Source organism: Dipodomys spectabilis, unplaced genomic scaffold, assembly GCF_019054845.1.
Source record: "Dipodomys spectabilis isolate Male_0828 unplaced genomic scaffold, ASM1905484v1 ptg000233l, whole genome shotgun sequence".
In the NCBI taxonomy this organism is placed as follows: Eukaryota; Metazoa; Chordata; class Mammalia; order Rodentia; family Heteromyidae; genus Dipodomys; species Dipodomys spectabilis.
Genome location: NW_024870910.1, coordinates 1,572,558 through 1,587,438, shown reverse-complemented (window position 1 = coordinate 1,587,438; position 14,881 = coordinate 1,572,558). Strand labels below are relative to the sequence as shown.

At 42.6% G+C, this 14,881-nt stretch overlaps 1 protein-coding gene across 4 annotated transcripts in view; it reads left to right on the top strand.

Annotated features, from left to right (window-relative positions):
• Window positions 1–3,252: 3,252 nt before the first annotated feature.
• Mef2a (myocyte enhancer factor 2A) overlaps window positions 3,253–14,881 on the top strand; it is an 83,928-nt gene continuing 72,299 nt past the window's right edge. For 2 of the 4 annotated variants that reach the window (XM_042698487.1, XM_042698486.1), the window contains exon 1: window positions 3,254–3,453. The gene's annotated coding sequence lies outside the window, so the exon portion shown is untranslated. Of the gene's footprint in view, window positions 3,454–14,881 lie in introns of all 4 variants that reach the window. The other 2 variants (XM_042698489.1, XM_042698488.1) reach the window with 2 other exon arrangements.

Here is a 14,881-nt window from a genome sequence, read left to right as displayed (position 1 = left end):
CCTGGTCCTCTCCTAGGCTTCAGTCAAGAGATTCCTACATGTAGCACTCTCTTTGTCTAAAGGCTGCTCCTAAATCATTCATTTGATGGTACCATATGCCAGACTCTGAGAACAAAATAAGTAAATCACACTTCTTGTCTTTAAGAAGCTAACTCTCTCCAAGGAAGGAGGACAGATATACATAAAGAAATGCTTATATTTTGACTGAGGCACTGTCTTTGAGATAAGCCCTTAGAGAAAGTGACACCTAAGTGGAGATTTGATGGATCTAAAGGGGAAAAAAATCAGACATGCACAAAACCGCTTCTTGGGTTTCTAGATAGGAACAGGGAGGTGACAGGCAGGGAGAAGGTTTAAAAGGCCACTCTGATCAGGAATCTGTTTCCTAGGCAGCTTGGGTTTATGTTTCCTATCAAGAAGGGGAGAAAGGGGAGCGGCCCTTTCTTGTCCTGAAGGAGGCTTAAGAAAACTTTCCTGTCTTCCTTCTTTAGATGCTCAATGTCTGTGTTCTTTGATACTCAGGTAACTTCCTTTCACTGTATTGTCAAACTGGATTATGTTCTAAATTCTATCTTCTCCCGATAGCCTGAGAGCCTCTTTGAAAGGGGAGAGGCTGCTCTTCTTCACAACTCTTGTGCATTGCACAAGACACTGAGACACAGTTTCACACACACCTGGAACCCTGCGTGCCTTTAAGGAAGCCAGGTAGAGTAGGAGGACTGACTCATGTTGTTTCTCAGAAGTTCCATCCAAGAAAATAGCACATGTCCCTGCCGGGCTGAACTCTAGAAGTCAGAGCATGTTGGCTTTAGGAGTAGATTTTCAAGATCTGAACCAAGGCCGTAACGACTTCCTCAAGTTAGTTACTTAAATGATAAATAACTGTTGATGGTACTCCGCTAATGTATTTTATAACAGTTGTATTCCAGAACGTAAGCCCTGCCTTTCCCTCCTTCCTTCCTTCTTTCCCTACCTCTCTCTCTCTTCCTTCCTACTTTCCTTTCTTTCTTCTTTCCCCCTCCTTCCCTTCTTTCTCTGTTTCTCTCCCTCTTTTCCTTTTTAATCGCAAGGCAATTCCTACAGAAGGGCTTCATGACGTAGAAGGTGGTAGGCAGAAAGTTCTCTCTAAAGCTATTCAAATATTCTTCATTTCTGCCTGGGCTGGATGTGTGGCCATGTTCTCTGACTGGCTTCAGGGGTGGCCTCTCTACCACTGGACTAGGTGCTGGTGGGCAGTCTAGGCTGAGTCTTTGTGCTGCTCAAGGCTCATCTTCTAGTGGGTGCTGAAATGAAGCCAGCTGAGGGTGCTTTTGGAAGCCTGTCTTCAGGGTCTTCTTTCTTTTTCAAGATGAAGGGCAGGTTGGGAGGAGGAACCCTTCCTCACTGTCCTTCACCCTAGAACCTTAGCTTTAAAAGAAAAAAAAATCAAATGCGTCCTATTTTCCTGGAGCAGAGGTGCCAAATCCAGCTGGCTCCACAGTTTCTGGCAGGCATTTTTTTTTTTTAAACAGGACTTGCTGATTTACACTAAATTTTAATGTGTTTTAAAATCCTTGGAGTCGAGGCTGAATACTTCTTTTAAAGGGTTATGGGGGAAGATAAAGCTTCTCCTCCACCCCCCCCCCCCCCCACTGGACATTGATTTAGGGCTCTGAGCAGCGCTCTGCCTTTATTTCTCAGTGTCTGGTGTCTCTGTGCTGTCTTGATGTTGGACTCTCCCCAGCTCATTGCTTTTTTGTCCTTGTGCAAGGAGACCAGAGAGCCTCCAGCTTCCTTTGTAACTTCCCAGTTCCTCTACCCACAGCCTCTCTGCATCTGGCTTGCCCATCCCTGCCACTTTATTTCAAAGCAGTTTGCACAGGATTGAATTTCCTTGGCCTCGTGTTACAGAGGAACTTCTGGGTGCAGATGTAGACAGCATAGCTCTGAGGACCCATCCAGAGGGTGAGCAGCTTTCAGGATGATAGAGCTCAGCCCCTAAAGATTTCTCTTCACAAAACTAACCAGAAACACAACAGTTGCTCCCTTTGCCCTTCTTACAGAGAAATCAGTATGCAAAGTGGTCAGGTTCGTTGCCCTTTCCTGAAGCCCAGTGACGTGATAGTTCACCTGGTTCTCAGCTTCCTTCTCCTCATTTGTAAAATGGGCACAAAAAACTGAAATCGACTTCACAAAATGGTCATCACACCATTTAGTGTTAAAAGCACACTGATTAATAGTGAAGGTAGGCGGGTTGCTTCTTTTCCTGGGACACGGGGGAGGCAGATGGGCTGGTTGAACCTCGATGTCCTTGGCTTTCCAAGCTCCTTCAGGTCCTAGGATCTTGGGGCCAGGACCAAGTGGTCGCTCTCCAGGCATCGTGTGTGTGGAGACCCAAGTATGGTCTTACTGAGGAAGGGTGACCAGGTGGTTGCACTCGTGGGAGCACAGGTGCATCTCCCCCCACCCCCCTCAGGGAGGGCGCACTCGAGGTCTGCGGAAACCAAGTGGGATCTGATGGCGAGGGAGCTGGCCTTAGCCCCGCAGCTCCGCAGGGGGCTTTGGGGGCCGACCCGAAGGGCATTCGGTAGGCACCTGCCCCAGGAAGACTGCTGGACACGCGCACCCAGCCGAGGCCCCGCCCCCGGGAAGCAAACCACGCCCCCAAGACTAAGGCCACGCCCAAGGAGCAAAGCCCCGCCTCCCGGCGTCCCGGGTTGGCTGAGACTACGAGCCACGCGCGGCTATTTGTCACGCGCCGCGTCACTAGGGCAGCTCCCGGCTCCTGCTCCCGCGTGCTGGTCAGGGAAGCAGGGGCGGCGGGGGCGGGCGGCAGCGGTGCCGCCAGGGGCCGCCCCGCCCTAGGAGGCGCCCGAGGCTCCTGTCAAGTGACCAGTATCCCTTCCAGGAGAACACGGTCCCTCAAGCGAGCTCCAGCATGTAGCACCGGCGCCAAACCGCCGTCATCTCCTTCCTGTGCCGGGTGATCCGTCTCCTTCCTCACCCACCGGGGAAAAAAACATAGTCCGTCCCTCACGTCCTTCTGGAATTAGCGCTCGCTTCTACACCGTGTGGTTCCCTTTGCCTTTATAGCTGTCCTTCAAATTCCAAGCACTCCAGAACCTACCGAGAGGAGAAATCATCCCTGAAAAGAAACCTTCCGGGAGAGGCAGGGGGAGGGGCGTCGGAGCTGAGGGGGGGGGGTGGCTGGGGGGGGAGGAGAAAGAAGCAAGGCCGGCGGAGGGACACTGAACACGAAGGCACAGGGCGCATGCGCGCCTCGAAGAACGAGTTCCGGTCTGGCCGAGGCCTGTCTCCTAAAAATAGCCCCGGTGTGGGGATCCGTGCGCGGATGTCCCGGCGAGTCCCGGGCTGAAGGAGGCGGCGGCTCCGGGCGGGCGGGCGGCGCGCGGAGTGTGGTGGCGGGGCCCGGGCTGCGGCGCGTGTGAGCCCGCCAGCTGCGCCGGAGAGACGGTGAGGACCGCGGACGACGGGGGGTGCTCCCCACCGGGGATGGCAGTGGTGCCGGAGGGGGGCGGTGGCCCGGTGAGGTGGCGACGCCGGGGCTGAGGTGGGGGGGGGGTGCAGGGGTCGGGGACGGCGCGGCCGTGAAGTGTGTGCGGGTGTGTGTGGCTGGGGCGGCCGGGGGGAGTGAGCAGCTGCGGGGGTCCCCACGAGCAGGCCGGGTCCGGCCGGGACGGGAACCGGGGTCGCGGGCTTGGCGACGGCGGGGCGCGGAGGGCGCAGGGGTGTGTGTTGCGGGGGGGGGGGGGGGGGGGGGAGGACGCCGAGGGGCGAGGCGCCCTCGCGGTGGGGGCGGGGGTGCCCGCGGGCGGGCCCGGGAGGGGGGGTCCGGCGGGGCGCTGCTGGAGGGCGGGGGGGGTGGGTGCTCGGCCACGCGGGGTCGCGGCGGGCGGCCTCGGGGTGCGCGCACCGCGTAGGGGGCCGAGGGGCGGCGGCGGCGGTCTCCTCCTTGAAAGTTGAAGAAGGAGTTCCCGGAGCGGGGTGTGTGTGTGTGGGGGGGGGGGCTGCGGAGCCGGGCCAGGGGTCCTCCCCTGGGAGGATCGATCTTCCCCCTCGCACCCCGCGAGTGTTGGGGTGAGTGTGTGTGTGTGTGTGGGGGGTGCTCGGGCTTGGACTTGAACAAGTTCCCCCACTTGGGTGGTGGGAGAAGCTTGATGTAACGGGGTGGAACCTTTGGGTTTGAACTCGAGTGTGTGTGTGGGGTGGGGGGGACACCTGCGGGGTACAGACGCCGGACGCTGCCAGGCGACCTCTCGGGATCTAGGGGTCCGCCGAGGGCTCCCCCCCCCCCCCCCCCCAGCAGCAGGCAGGCAGGACGGCGTTGTGTGGTCGCCTTCCGATTTCCTGTCACTCCAACCGTGAGGATTCTATATATACAAAACACTAGGTGACAGTGCAAACAAGTTTGGGAAAGGTGAGCCTTTTCCTGAGTGAGGTGGTGGTGGTTGTTTTTCTTAAGGAAGGGGAGAGAATCTAAAAACCACAACAACTGGTGAAAGTGTAACTATAACAATTCTTGGTTCAGACAAATCTGCGAAGGGATTTCCTAGTTGTGCAACGCGTCTCTCCTGTGCTGATCCGATGTGTGTGGTGTGTGTGTGTGTGGGGGGGTGGAGTTCATGTGCAGCCTGAATCCAGCCCGTGTTAACCTGCAGGTTGGGTTTTCACCGAGGTGGGGATTCCAGTAACCGTGTGCTGTTTGGAAGCCCAAACAGCCGTCATGTGTGGATAAATACTAGGCAGGTTTTAAACTCACATTGTCTAAACAGGTTTTCGCGTTGGTAGCGCCGATCGTTTCCCCCTGTGTCTTGTCGCGTCTATTACTATAAGATGAGGCGCTCTGGAACTGTAATTAGGTGTAGGTTACACAAGAGTACTTTCCCTTTAAGAATCCAGCTGTGTTGTTTTGGCAACTGCTAAGTATTGTAGTTGTCAGTTTTTAAAATCTGTGTTGCCTTGGCAGTACTTGAACAGGCCGTGGAAAAAGTAAACAGAATAGATTTTTAAAAAATGCATTACAATGACATTTCGTGTAATAATGTGGGTTTAGGAAGTGAGGATAAAAATAACTGTATTGTGTTTCTAGGGCATTGGTGTGTCCAGTTGTTTTGGGGGAGCGTTGTCACTTATTTTCCTGTAAAAGGCAACTTTCAGGGCAAGAGTGAAGTGTTTTCGAAGCAGGTGCCGATTTAAATTAGAGGTGATATTAAATGTAATGTTTATATAAAGGGGATATTGCTAAGCACGTGCCTGTCATATTAGACCGTAATGGTTCGCATTCGTTGTATACGGTGATGCAATCACTGACACTGGTATCACTTAGTGTTCAGTGAGTGTGGTTGCAAAATCCTAGATAGTGATATTATAATAATGAAAATCCTTAGACGAGCTCAAGCTAGGGGTTTTGAATTGTTTGTAGACTCTCTTAATTCTCTTGGAAGAGTGCGTCTCATAAACACTTATTTACTAAAGCAGTCAATACTTGTAGCCTCTCTAAACAATTATTTGCTTACCTATTTCATTTAACTCACGCTATGGATTTTAGTTATTTTCACGTTATAACAAAGGTGTTAAAATTACAATTAATTACACTTAACTAGTCTTATCAAAGGTTTTTTTTTAATTATCAGAAGGATGATCAGGGGAAGAAATGATAACTTTTTGAGGCTCAAAAGTAATTGTAATAACAGCCTGTTAAATTATGCCTCGAGAAAAATTTCCTCCTGTATATAATTTTTTTCCATTCATGCTTTATTTTTTATTATCTTTAAATAGTTGTACAAAGGGGTTTCAGTGAATCTTGTCAGCTTATGAGTACAGTGCATTTTGATCAATGTCGCCCTTTCCCATCATTCTCTCTCTCTCCTGTGTAGAGATTATATGTTTCCGTAATGGTTATATGTAACAAACTTTTTTTTGGTAAATATAATTAGAAATAATCCTTTTAAGATGTTATTTCAGGTGCTGATGCTGTATTTTTTGAGAGCAGGTTCTGTATTTTCCACTTAGAATACAAGTTAATATTTTTGCAAATCTTCAAGTAATAGCTGTGTCATCCATTAATTGTCAGGTTATCAAAGAGAGAAATACTGAAATGTTTCTGAGGTTGGTTAAATAATTATGGAAATATTCATTAGCAAATGATTTTGAAGTTTGAGATAGTTAATTAAATCTTAGATTTGTGTTCTGGCTTAGGAGGAGAAGCCATAAGCAAATTTCTTATTGGAAAGGCAGCATGCTAGTCAGTCAGTTTTGAAAGCCATCTTCTACCCTCTCTTTGCTGCTTTTATTCTGGCAAGAGGAATTTAGTTTAACATACCGAGGTAATGACCGTGGATTTTTTTGGGGGAGAGGGATATTTTAATTTTAAATACTCTGTTTTATAATCAGATTATGCTCCCAATTTTTTTTTTTTGGGGGGGGGGTCCGGTCGTGGGACCTGAACTCTGGGCCTGGGCACTGTCCCTCAGCTCTTCAGCTCAGTGCTAGCACTCTACCACTTGAGCCACAGCGCCGCTTCTGGCTTTTTTTCTTTTTGCTTATGTGGTGCTGAGGAATTGAACCCAGGGCCTCATGCATGCAAGGCAAGCGCTCTACCACTGAGCCACCTTCCTAGCCCCAAAGTTATGAAATACCTTCTGTAAAATGGGGAGGAACTGCAAGGTCTACCTCATGGTAGTTTAGAATTTAAATGAGATAGTGAGTGTAAAAGTTTCTAGCTCACTGCCTGAGCTTAGTGTACAAATTCATATTGCTGATCTCTTTCCATCTCCTCCTTTCTTTGATGATGATCTCCATACATGCCCAGTGCCCAGTTGGGGTTTGTGACCAAAAGGATTTTATCAGGAAGTCCTTCTTAAATTAATCATCAGATAGTACATAAAATGTTTAGATGATCTACATTAGGTTTTTGATCTGCATTAATAATTTGTTTTTATTGCCTATAATCTCCCCCCAGCTTTTTTAAAAAATTAAAGTTAAATGTAAGTAGTTTGTCTACTCTTTAGTGAGTTTATGGTGAGATAATTATCTCAAAGAAACTATCTTTAATATTTGAAATTAGAAAAGTAAGTATATTTAATAAGTTTTCTTTAGTAGGTAGTATGTACCTCTTTAATGCTCTTTTTCAGGTCTGTAAAGTGAAATGATTTTATCTTTGTATACTTTGTGTACCCTTATCCAGTTTATTATTATAAAGAGTATAAACTCATTTGTTAATGAGTAAGTCTCAGGCATAGAATAGAATATATGTTGGCATAAGTTGAGCAGGTAATATTTTATATAGGTATGTTACAGGTTTAACATTTGTATTTTACTGAATTTAATATTTTACTTAATATTAGTTGTCTTAATATTCAAGATAAAGTCACAAGCATGTTAAAAACATTAGCTCATATGTGAGGTGGAAAACCATTTGGACACTCATGTAACTATAGATAACTTCATCAGGTAGCAGCTGGTGATACAGAAAGCCAGAAAAATTGGTAAGCTGGGTGAAAAATGGAAGTTTGACCAAATTTCTAAGCTAAGGTACTTTTTATTTTTTTTTGCCAGTCCTGGGGCTTGAACTCAGGGCCTGGGCTGCTTTTGCTCAAGGCTAGCACTCTACCTCTTGAGCCACAGCACCACTTCCAGCATTTTCTGTTTATATGGTCCTGAGGAATGGAACCCAGGGCTTCCTACATGCCAGGCAAGCACTCTACCGCTAAGCCACATTCCCAGTCCCTAAGCTACATCTTTTTAATGGTTCTTTTGAATTAAATTAATTTTGTTTTCATACTCAAACCTATAAACTGCATGGGTGCATATGCTTTAGGAATTGTTTTCACTAGTAGGTGGTGAATTTCTACCTTGTAGCTGGTCCTTTTTCACTTATTTCTATGACCAGAGACTTGCACATGCAGGTTGATTTGGACTTGTTTGAGTTATGGTTTGTGACCCTTGAAACAAGGAGCTGCTGCTGCTTTGACCTGGTAAGATAACTTGTAACTTTGGGGCTTATTATAAACAAAGTGCTCTCTCATTGAGTAATACTGTGCCTGTCTCACTTTTCATATTTATCCTCAGCAATCCATGTACCACATAAGAGATTGAAATTGTGTTTCTAAAATTCAGATTGATATATCATTTCTTTAAAAAAATATTTTGAGGACATTTAAGGTTAATAGAGAGGCCATAATGTAAGAGTTCAAAGATGGACCTCTAAAATCAGACTGCTAGGGGAGAATATCCTCTCTGTTTACTGTGTTCATTGGCAAGTTTCTTGTCTCTCTGAGGGTCAGTGAATAAAATAATGATTATAACATTAAATACTGCAGAGAGTTGTTGAAGGAAGCCAACCAGATGTGATTATAAAACAGTCACTGACACATAGTACACAGTAATTTTACCTCTGCTATTTCTATTACAGCTATGGCCAGTATTAGTATAAGGCTTATCATGAGTCCAGCCTGCCTTTCCAGGTTTATTGTCAGCTGTGACTCTTCAGTTCCTGTGTTAGCCAGCTTTTGCTCCTCCCTGAGAAGACAGTGTTTTTTTTTTGTTGTTGTTGTTGTTTTGTTTCCAGTTCTGCAGGCTTGAACTCAGGGCTTGGGCACTGTCCCTGAGTTTCTTTTGCTCAAGGCTAGCACTCTACCACTTGAGTCACAGTGCCACTTCTGGCTTTTTCTGTTTATGTGGTACTGAGGAATTGAACCCACTAAGCCACATTCCCAGCCCGGCAGTGTGTTTTTTATATTCTAAGGACTACCACTTTTTTTTTAAATCATTAGCATGTATTAATTATATGAAAGAGTTTCACTGTAATACTTCCATACAAGCATATAATGTAATTTGATCAAGTTCACTCCTGTATTACTTTTTTTCCTGTTCTTTCCTTTAACATTTTTTTTTTTGGGTGGGGAGATTTCATTATGCTGCTTTCATACATATTTACAATGTACTTACTAATACCCCTATCACTCTCTTCTTTTCCTCTCATTGATCCCCCACTAAAATCCCTCTTTTACAATCAGTAACTGCCATTTTTATTTCCCTAGCCCATAATTCTCTTGAGCTTGATACCTACATGGATACTTGGGATCTCAAACATAGTATGAGCCATACGGTTAAAATTCAGTTTCTTTTTCTCCCTCAGCTTTCTTTCAAAACCTTATGTTTCTGTTAGCCTTCCACATCACAGTAAATGACAACATTCAAGCAAAAAATTATGGTATTCTTGATTCTTTTATTCTCAGATACACAAATCCTGTTATACTTCAGTAGTTTATCTTGAGCCTGTGTACTGCTCTGACATTTCCTCTTTATTCTAAGCTGTTGTTACCTGTCTTTTTGTCTTGTTTTGTTTTTGTTTTTTTCCTGGTACTAGATCTTGAACTCAAGGGCTCACACTCTTTCTTGGCTTTTTCTTTCTACCACTTGAGTCACAGCTCTACTTTCAGCTTTTTGCTGTCTAGTTGGAGGTAAGAGTCAGACTTTTCTGCCTGGGCTGACTTCAGAAAAACTGAGATCCTCAGACTTCAGCCTCTTTTGAGGAGCTAGGATTATAGGCATGAGCCACCAGTGCAGTTCCTTGTTACCTTTTGAATGAACTATTGCAGTAGACTCCTTGGTGGGCTTGTTTCTTTTCTTTCCTTTTTTTCTTCACACTGCAGCCCTAGGGATCATTTTCAGAGCTTTAATCACATACTATTTTTCTGCTTAAAATCTTGCCATAGTTTCCCATTCCTTTCAAAATAGTTTCTTTACTCCTTTCCATGGGCTAAATGGTACTACATTATATTCCTCCTTCCCATTATCCTTTCCCTTGTTCATTGGTGCTGGCCACTAGGGCCTCAGTGCTCCTCCATCTCCATATACATCCTTTCCCATTTTTGCCTTCCTTTATTAACTGAATGTAAACTCCATGTAGGCAGAGGCCTGGGCAATCTTGTGCATAGCTTCTACCCCAGGCATTAGCAACACATTGCCTGGTATATGGAAGACATCGAATGAATGTGTCTGTATCTCTACTCATGTTTTGCCCAATGATTGTGACACTCCTTTGCTCATATGCTTATTGAACCATTTATCCGTAAAGTCTTAGCTATGTCAGTGTCATCTCTCCTCTGTGGTCTGGTTATAATATATCCAGATGAAGTTTTTCTGTCCTTTTCTTTATGTTTCTAAAGCTCTTTATGTATACATTTGCAGAGTGAATCCCATTTTAGAGTATTATAATTGGTATCACTTTCTCCAGCTAGTCTGAGTTCCTCTGTCAGAGACTAGCTTGCAGACAGCAAGCCAAAATCATTGGCTGTTCAATATTCAGGGTATGATGCTGAGAGATTTCTCAGGAAACCTTGTAATGCATAGATGTGGTCCGAATTAACTGAAATAATCACAGACCAAATCAGACTTTAAACATTACAAAGATACTTCTTAGACATTAAGTCTTAACTTACGCATTTTAGTATGTATTAGCATGTTTTCATCAACATTTTAAGGGAAGGAATTTGAGTGCCAGTGGCATTTCCTGAGATTCTGTTTTGCCTTTTTAGTGGCCAGTATGTAGGAGCTCCATCTCCATTTTGAAATGTATATCCTTGTTTCTTACTAACCAAACCCATTCACTTCTTTCAGCTTATCCAGCTAATTTTACATATTATCTCAAAGTTTCTAATTTAATACAGCTTTAGTACATTGCATTAGTACACTGCTAATTCAGCTGTATTGCTAATGGAGAAGAACTTTTGTGGCCAATATAAGGAACCTAACGATCCTTTGTGATAGTGAAAATCTTTACACATTTGGAACAGCTAATTTACAGATGGCCCTTAGAATTTATTACATTTGCAAAGTAAAGATTATAGCAAAATATTTATTTTGATACTGAAAACCTTTTAATTAATGGTGTTAAACATAACTTAATGACACAGATTATGATGGGGAGACCTTTTTTTAAAACTTAAAGTTGCAAGAATAGTGAAACAAACTCCCATATATATGCCTGAATCTAGATTTACCAGTTTTCGTATTGGCATTATCACTCCTTAGAAAATAAAACAACAACCTCTTTTTATGTTTCCAAAGTAGACACAAAGTTGGGAAAAATACTTTATTTACAGTTTGGAGCTCCTTTGCTTGCATCTTCTGGAGTATTCCAAAGGTACATGTTTAGTTAAAATTAGGCATAACACCTAAGGCAAAACATATAGATGCGTTTACAATAATGGCTTGAAATGCTATATTAAGTAATGCATTGTATACATTGATAATTGAGGAGACTACATATTAAATATTATTGAATACTACTGAACATACCTATATTGCACTTTAATATCTACTATATAGACTGCTCTTTTCATTCTCTTTTTCTCCCTCATTTATTTCTCTTTCTATTAAAAATTTCTATTATTGAATCATTTGAGAATAAGTTACACACATGCGATCCTTTATCCCTAAATGCTTCAGCTGGTATCTTCTAAGACCAAGGTTGTGTTCTTATATAATCCCAGTATAGTGGAGTCAAGTAATTTAATATTGATACTACTATATACAGTTTATAATTAAATTTCTCCAATTGAGCTAGAAGCATTCTTTAATAGAATTAAAGAATTCCCAATTCTGATATTATATACATTGTATTTTACTTGTGATAGTGTTGTATTCTTTAAATCTGAAACAGTTTTTCAACCTTTTTGGTCTTTCCTGATTTTAATACTCTTGAAGAGTACAGACCCTGTGTCTTACAGGCTGTCAGTTTGGACTGGTCTTTTCACTTCTTTGTAATTTCATTCAAGTTATGCTTTTGGGGCAGAAATCCCATGTGATGACACACCCTCTGACATAGAACATCTCATCAGAAGGCAGCTTGGCCATGCTGATAATATTTTGGATCTGTCAGTTATGAAAGTTTTGCCTGATGGTTCTCTCCACTGTAAATAGTGTCATTGTGTCCCCTTTGTTATGGTTAAGTATCTTTGAGACAAAGTAGATACATGAATACCCCAAAATGTTCACTTAATAGTTTAGTACTTGTTGATGATTCTTGATTCAGTCAGTGAATAAATATACTATAGTTGCCAACAATGTTTTCCCTTCATTCCTCTACATTATTTACTTGGTATTCTGTTGTGAAGGAATTTTCTTTCTGATTTACTTATTTGACATCAATAAGAATTTATAGATCCTTTTTTATTAAATAGGTTATTCTCTGTTATCTGTCTTCATTTTGCTGTTTCAAATTAACCCAGATTTGGTCCATGGGAATTCCTTCAACTTAATTCATTGGTTGTTTTGATATGTTCTCATCATTTTTTGGAGCACTTCCTTGCTTTCTGGAAAAACTAGATATTCCAGGCTGATCAGGCTTTTCTTGCTACTGTCCTAGAAACAGCCATTACTTGAAGGCCTTTTCTTCTTTTAAACTAGTTAAGAGCGTAAGGCAATCATGACCTGGGCAGTAGGTAATTGGTATTTTGTTGATACTGAAATTGCATTGTTTTAGGACCATTTTCAATGTCTCAAGCTAAGAACTGTTGAGTTTATGCTGATTCTTTAGGTAGATTACAATTTCTCCTTACACATTCCAAACGCCTAACAGTTTCAAAGTGTTAATCTTAATTAACTACTTTCACCTGATTCTTTTATTCTGCAGTGGTTGTATGTTATCTTCCAAAATACATTTTAGCTTCTTAGGAGTAGCAATCCTATTTTCTAATTCTGTCTCCTCAGAGAATTTGTACCATTGTTGATAGTTGATAGTCATATGTTGTTTTTGACATATTATTATAATATTGACTCTTTTATCTTTATTACTTTAATAGCAAAATTAAATATTCATCTGTTTGTTTAAACATTTCAGTTAATTTTGTGGAGCACTTTCTTTTCAGTGAATTGGTAATTCCTGATTTGAATAACTTCTCTGTCTTAGATGACATGAAAACCTTCACACTTTTCAACTTTAAAATTTAGTCTAATTCCTGAGATTAAAAGTATCTATTACAGAGCATCAAAATGCCTCGTGTGGCTGTTTTAGTGCTCCTCTTCCCCCACCCCAGGCAGAAAAGAATTTACTGGGGAGGAGTATACTGCCAGCCAGCCTGCACAAGCTAGAGGTGTGCAGGGGTTGCAAGGGAAGAGAACCGGGGAAAGGGAAAGGCTGAGAGGGAGCTGGGGCAAAACAAGGGGCTAGTGTTTTATTCTTCAGAAAGTATTAACCTTTTTGAATGTCATTCTAATTGTAAAGTGAAATCTTAAACTCTTTTTTCAAAGTTTGTGTTACATGCTCTATAGCTAATTACATGTCTTTTGTGGTTTGTTTTTTTATTGTGCTAAGGTGTGAAATCAGAGTCAAGTACTAGACCAGTACTTTGCTGCTTGAACCAGGCCTCCAGCCATTTTGGGCTGTAATTTCATTTGTTTAAATAGAAGGCTTCAGGCCATGATCTTTCTACCTTAACCTCTTAAGTAGGTGCCATTACAGGCATGTCCATCACCAGCAACATTACATTTTTTCTTGAAAGCAAAATTAAATGCCACAATGTACAGTAAGAAGAGTATCTTATCTTGATCAGGAAGCATTCATTGGGTTCAAATTCTTTGTAACCATTATGTTATTTTGCTGTTTTCACTTTAGTCTTCACAACCTTATTTATTTGGTACACTGAACTAGATGCTGTAGAATAACTACCTACCTGTGAGCAAGGCTTAGCTTTCCATGCTTAGATTGGGAGTATTAGCCATATGTGTTTGTAACTCACTTTGATTTAGTGGCTTGATTTTAATGTGTGCTTAATGTATACAGTGCAGAGGGCACTGTATAAGGAACAATTAACTCAGTGTCAGGGAGACCAGGAGTATCTTGCTCAGTGCCTGGAGAGTGAGTTGGATTTAAACTTTGTGCAGAGGAAGTATGAAAGTGGGCAGGCACCAAAGAGCAGAGAAAGATGAGGCCAAAAGAGGGGTAGATTATGAAGAGCTCTCAAACTGTGTGAGGGGATTTATCATAAACCCAAGAGGAAATTATTTGAAAAGCTAATGCTGGTTGGCCTGGGATATAGCTGGATTCTATCTTAAAAAAAAAAAAAAAGGAGAAGGGGAGGAAGAGAAGGAAAAGAAAGAGAATTACCTGGAGGGAGTAAGAAGGTGTTAAAAGTATTTGAAAATCATAAGGTGGCTTGGGGCGATGGAAGAAAAAGATGGATTTGAGCTGTGTAGTAGGTAGAATTAGAGGGCTCAGTGATGGACTATACATTGAAGGTGAGAGAGAAATATGGTCAGAGGGCAGAGTAAGTTGATAGCTTGAGCAATGGGGGAAGGAATGGGCTGCTCAGGGAGTGAGGAAGCATGAGGGAGCAGATCTGGCAGGTCAGTAAGGAGTCTGTGAGAGTGCTTTGGAAAGATGTCATCAGAGAATGGAAAATCTGACTTTACTAGTAGATGAAGGACAACAGATTCTGGCAGTGACCTAGCCTAGAATTTGGCCATGGCATAGGTGTTTGAAAATAAGTAAAGGTGAAGGTTGCAAGTGGTCAGGGAAGTGAGAGGATTTATCTGAGAGAAAATTGCACAGACAAGTTTGCCCTGTTTGAGATAGCCTCAAGGTATTCATTGTTTGGTCTTGGAACATAAAAAATGAAAATCTTAGCTGTTATATTTTCAATAATACTGTCCTAAAAGCCCACATAAAAACATTTTTCCTACTCAAGAGATATTTCATTGCCTACATATAAAAAATGCTCCTCAATAGTGACTGAACTGCCTAAAATAATAAAAATACTCTTTTAACAGTGCCTAAAATTATGAAACAAACTGGGCGTAAAAGAAGATAGGGGAATAGTAGTGAAATGATTACTTTATAGGACAAATACAATAGACCTTTTCACCTTGTTCATTC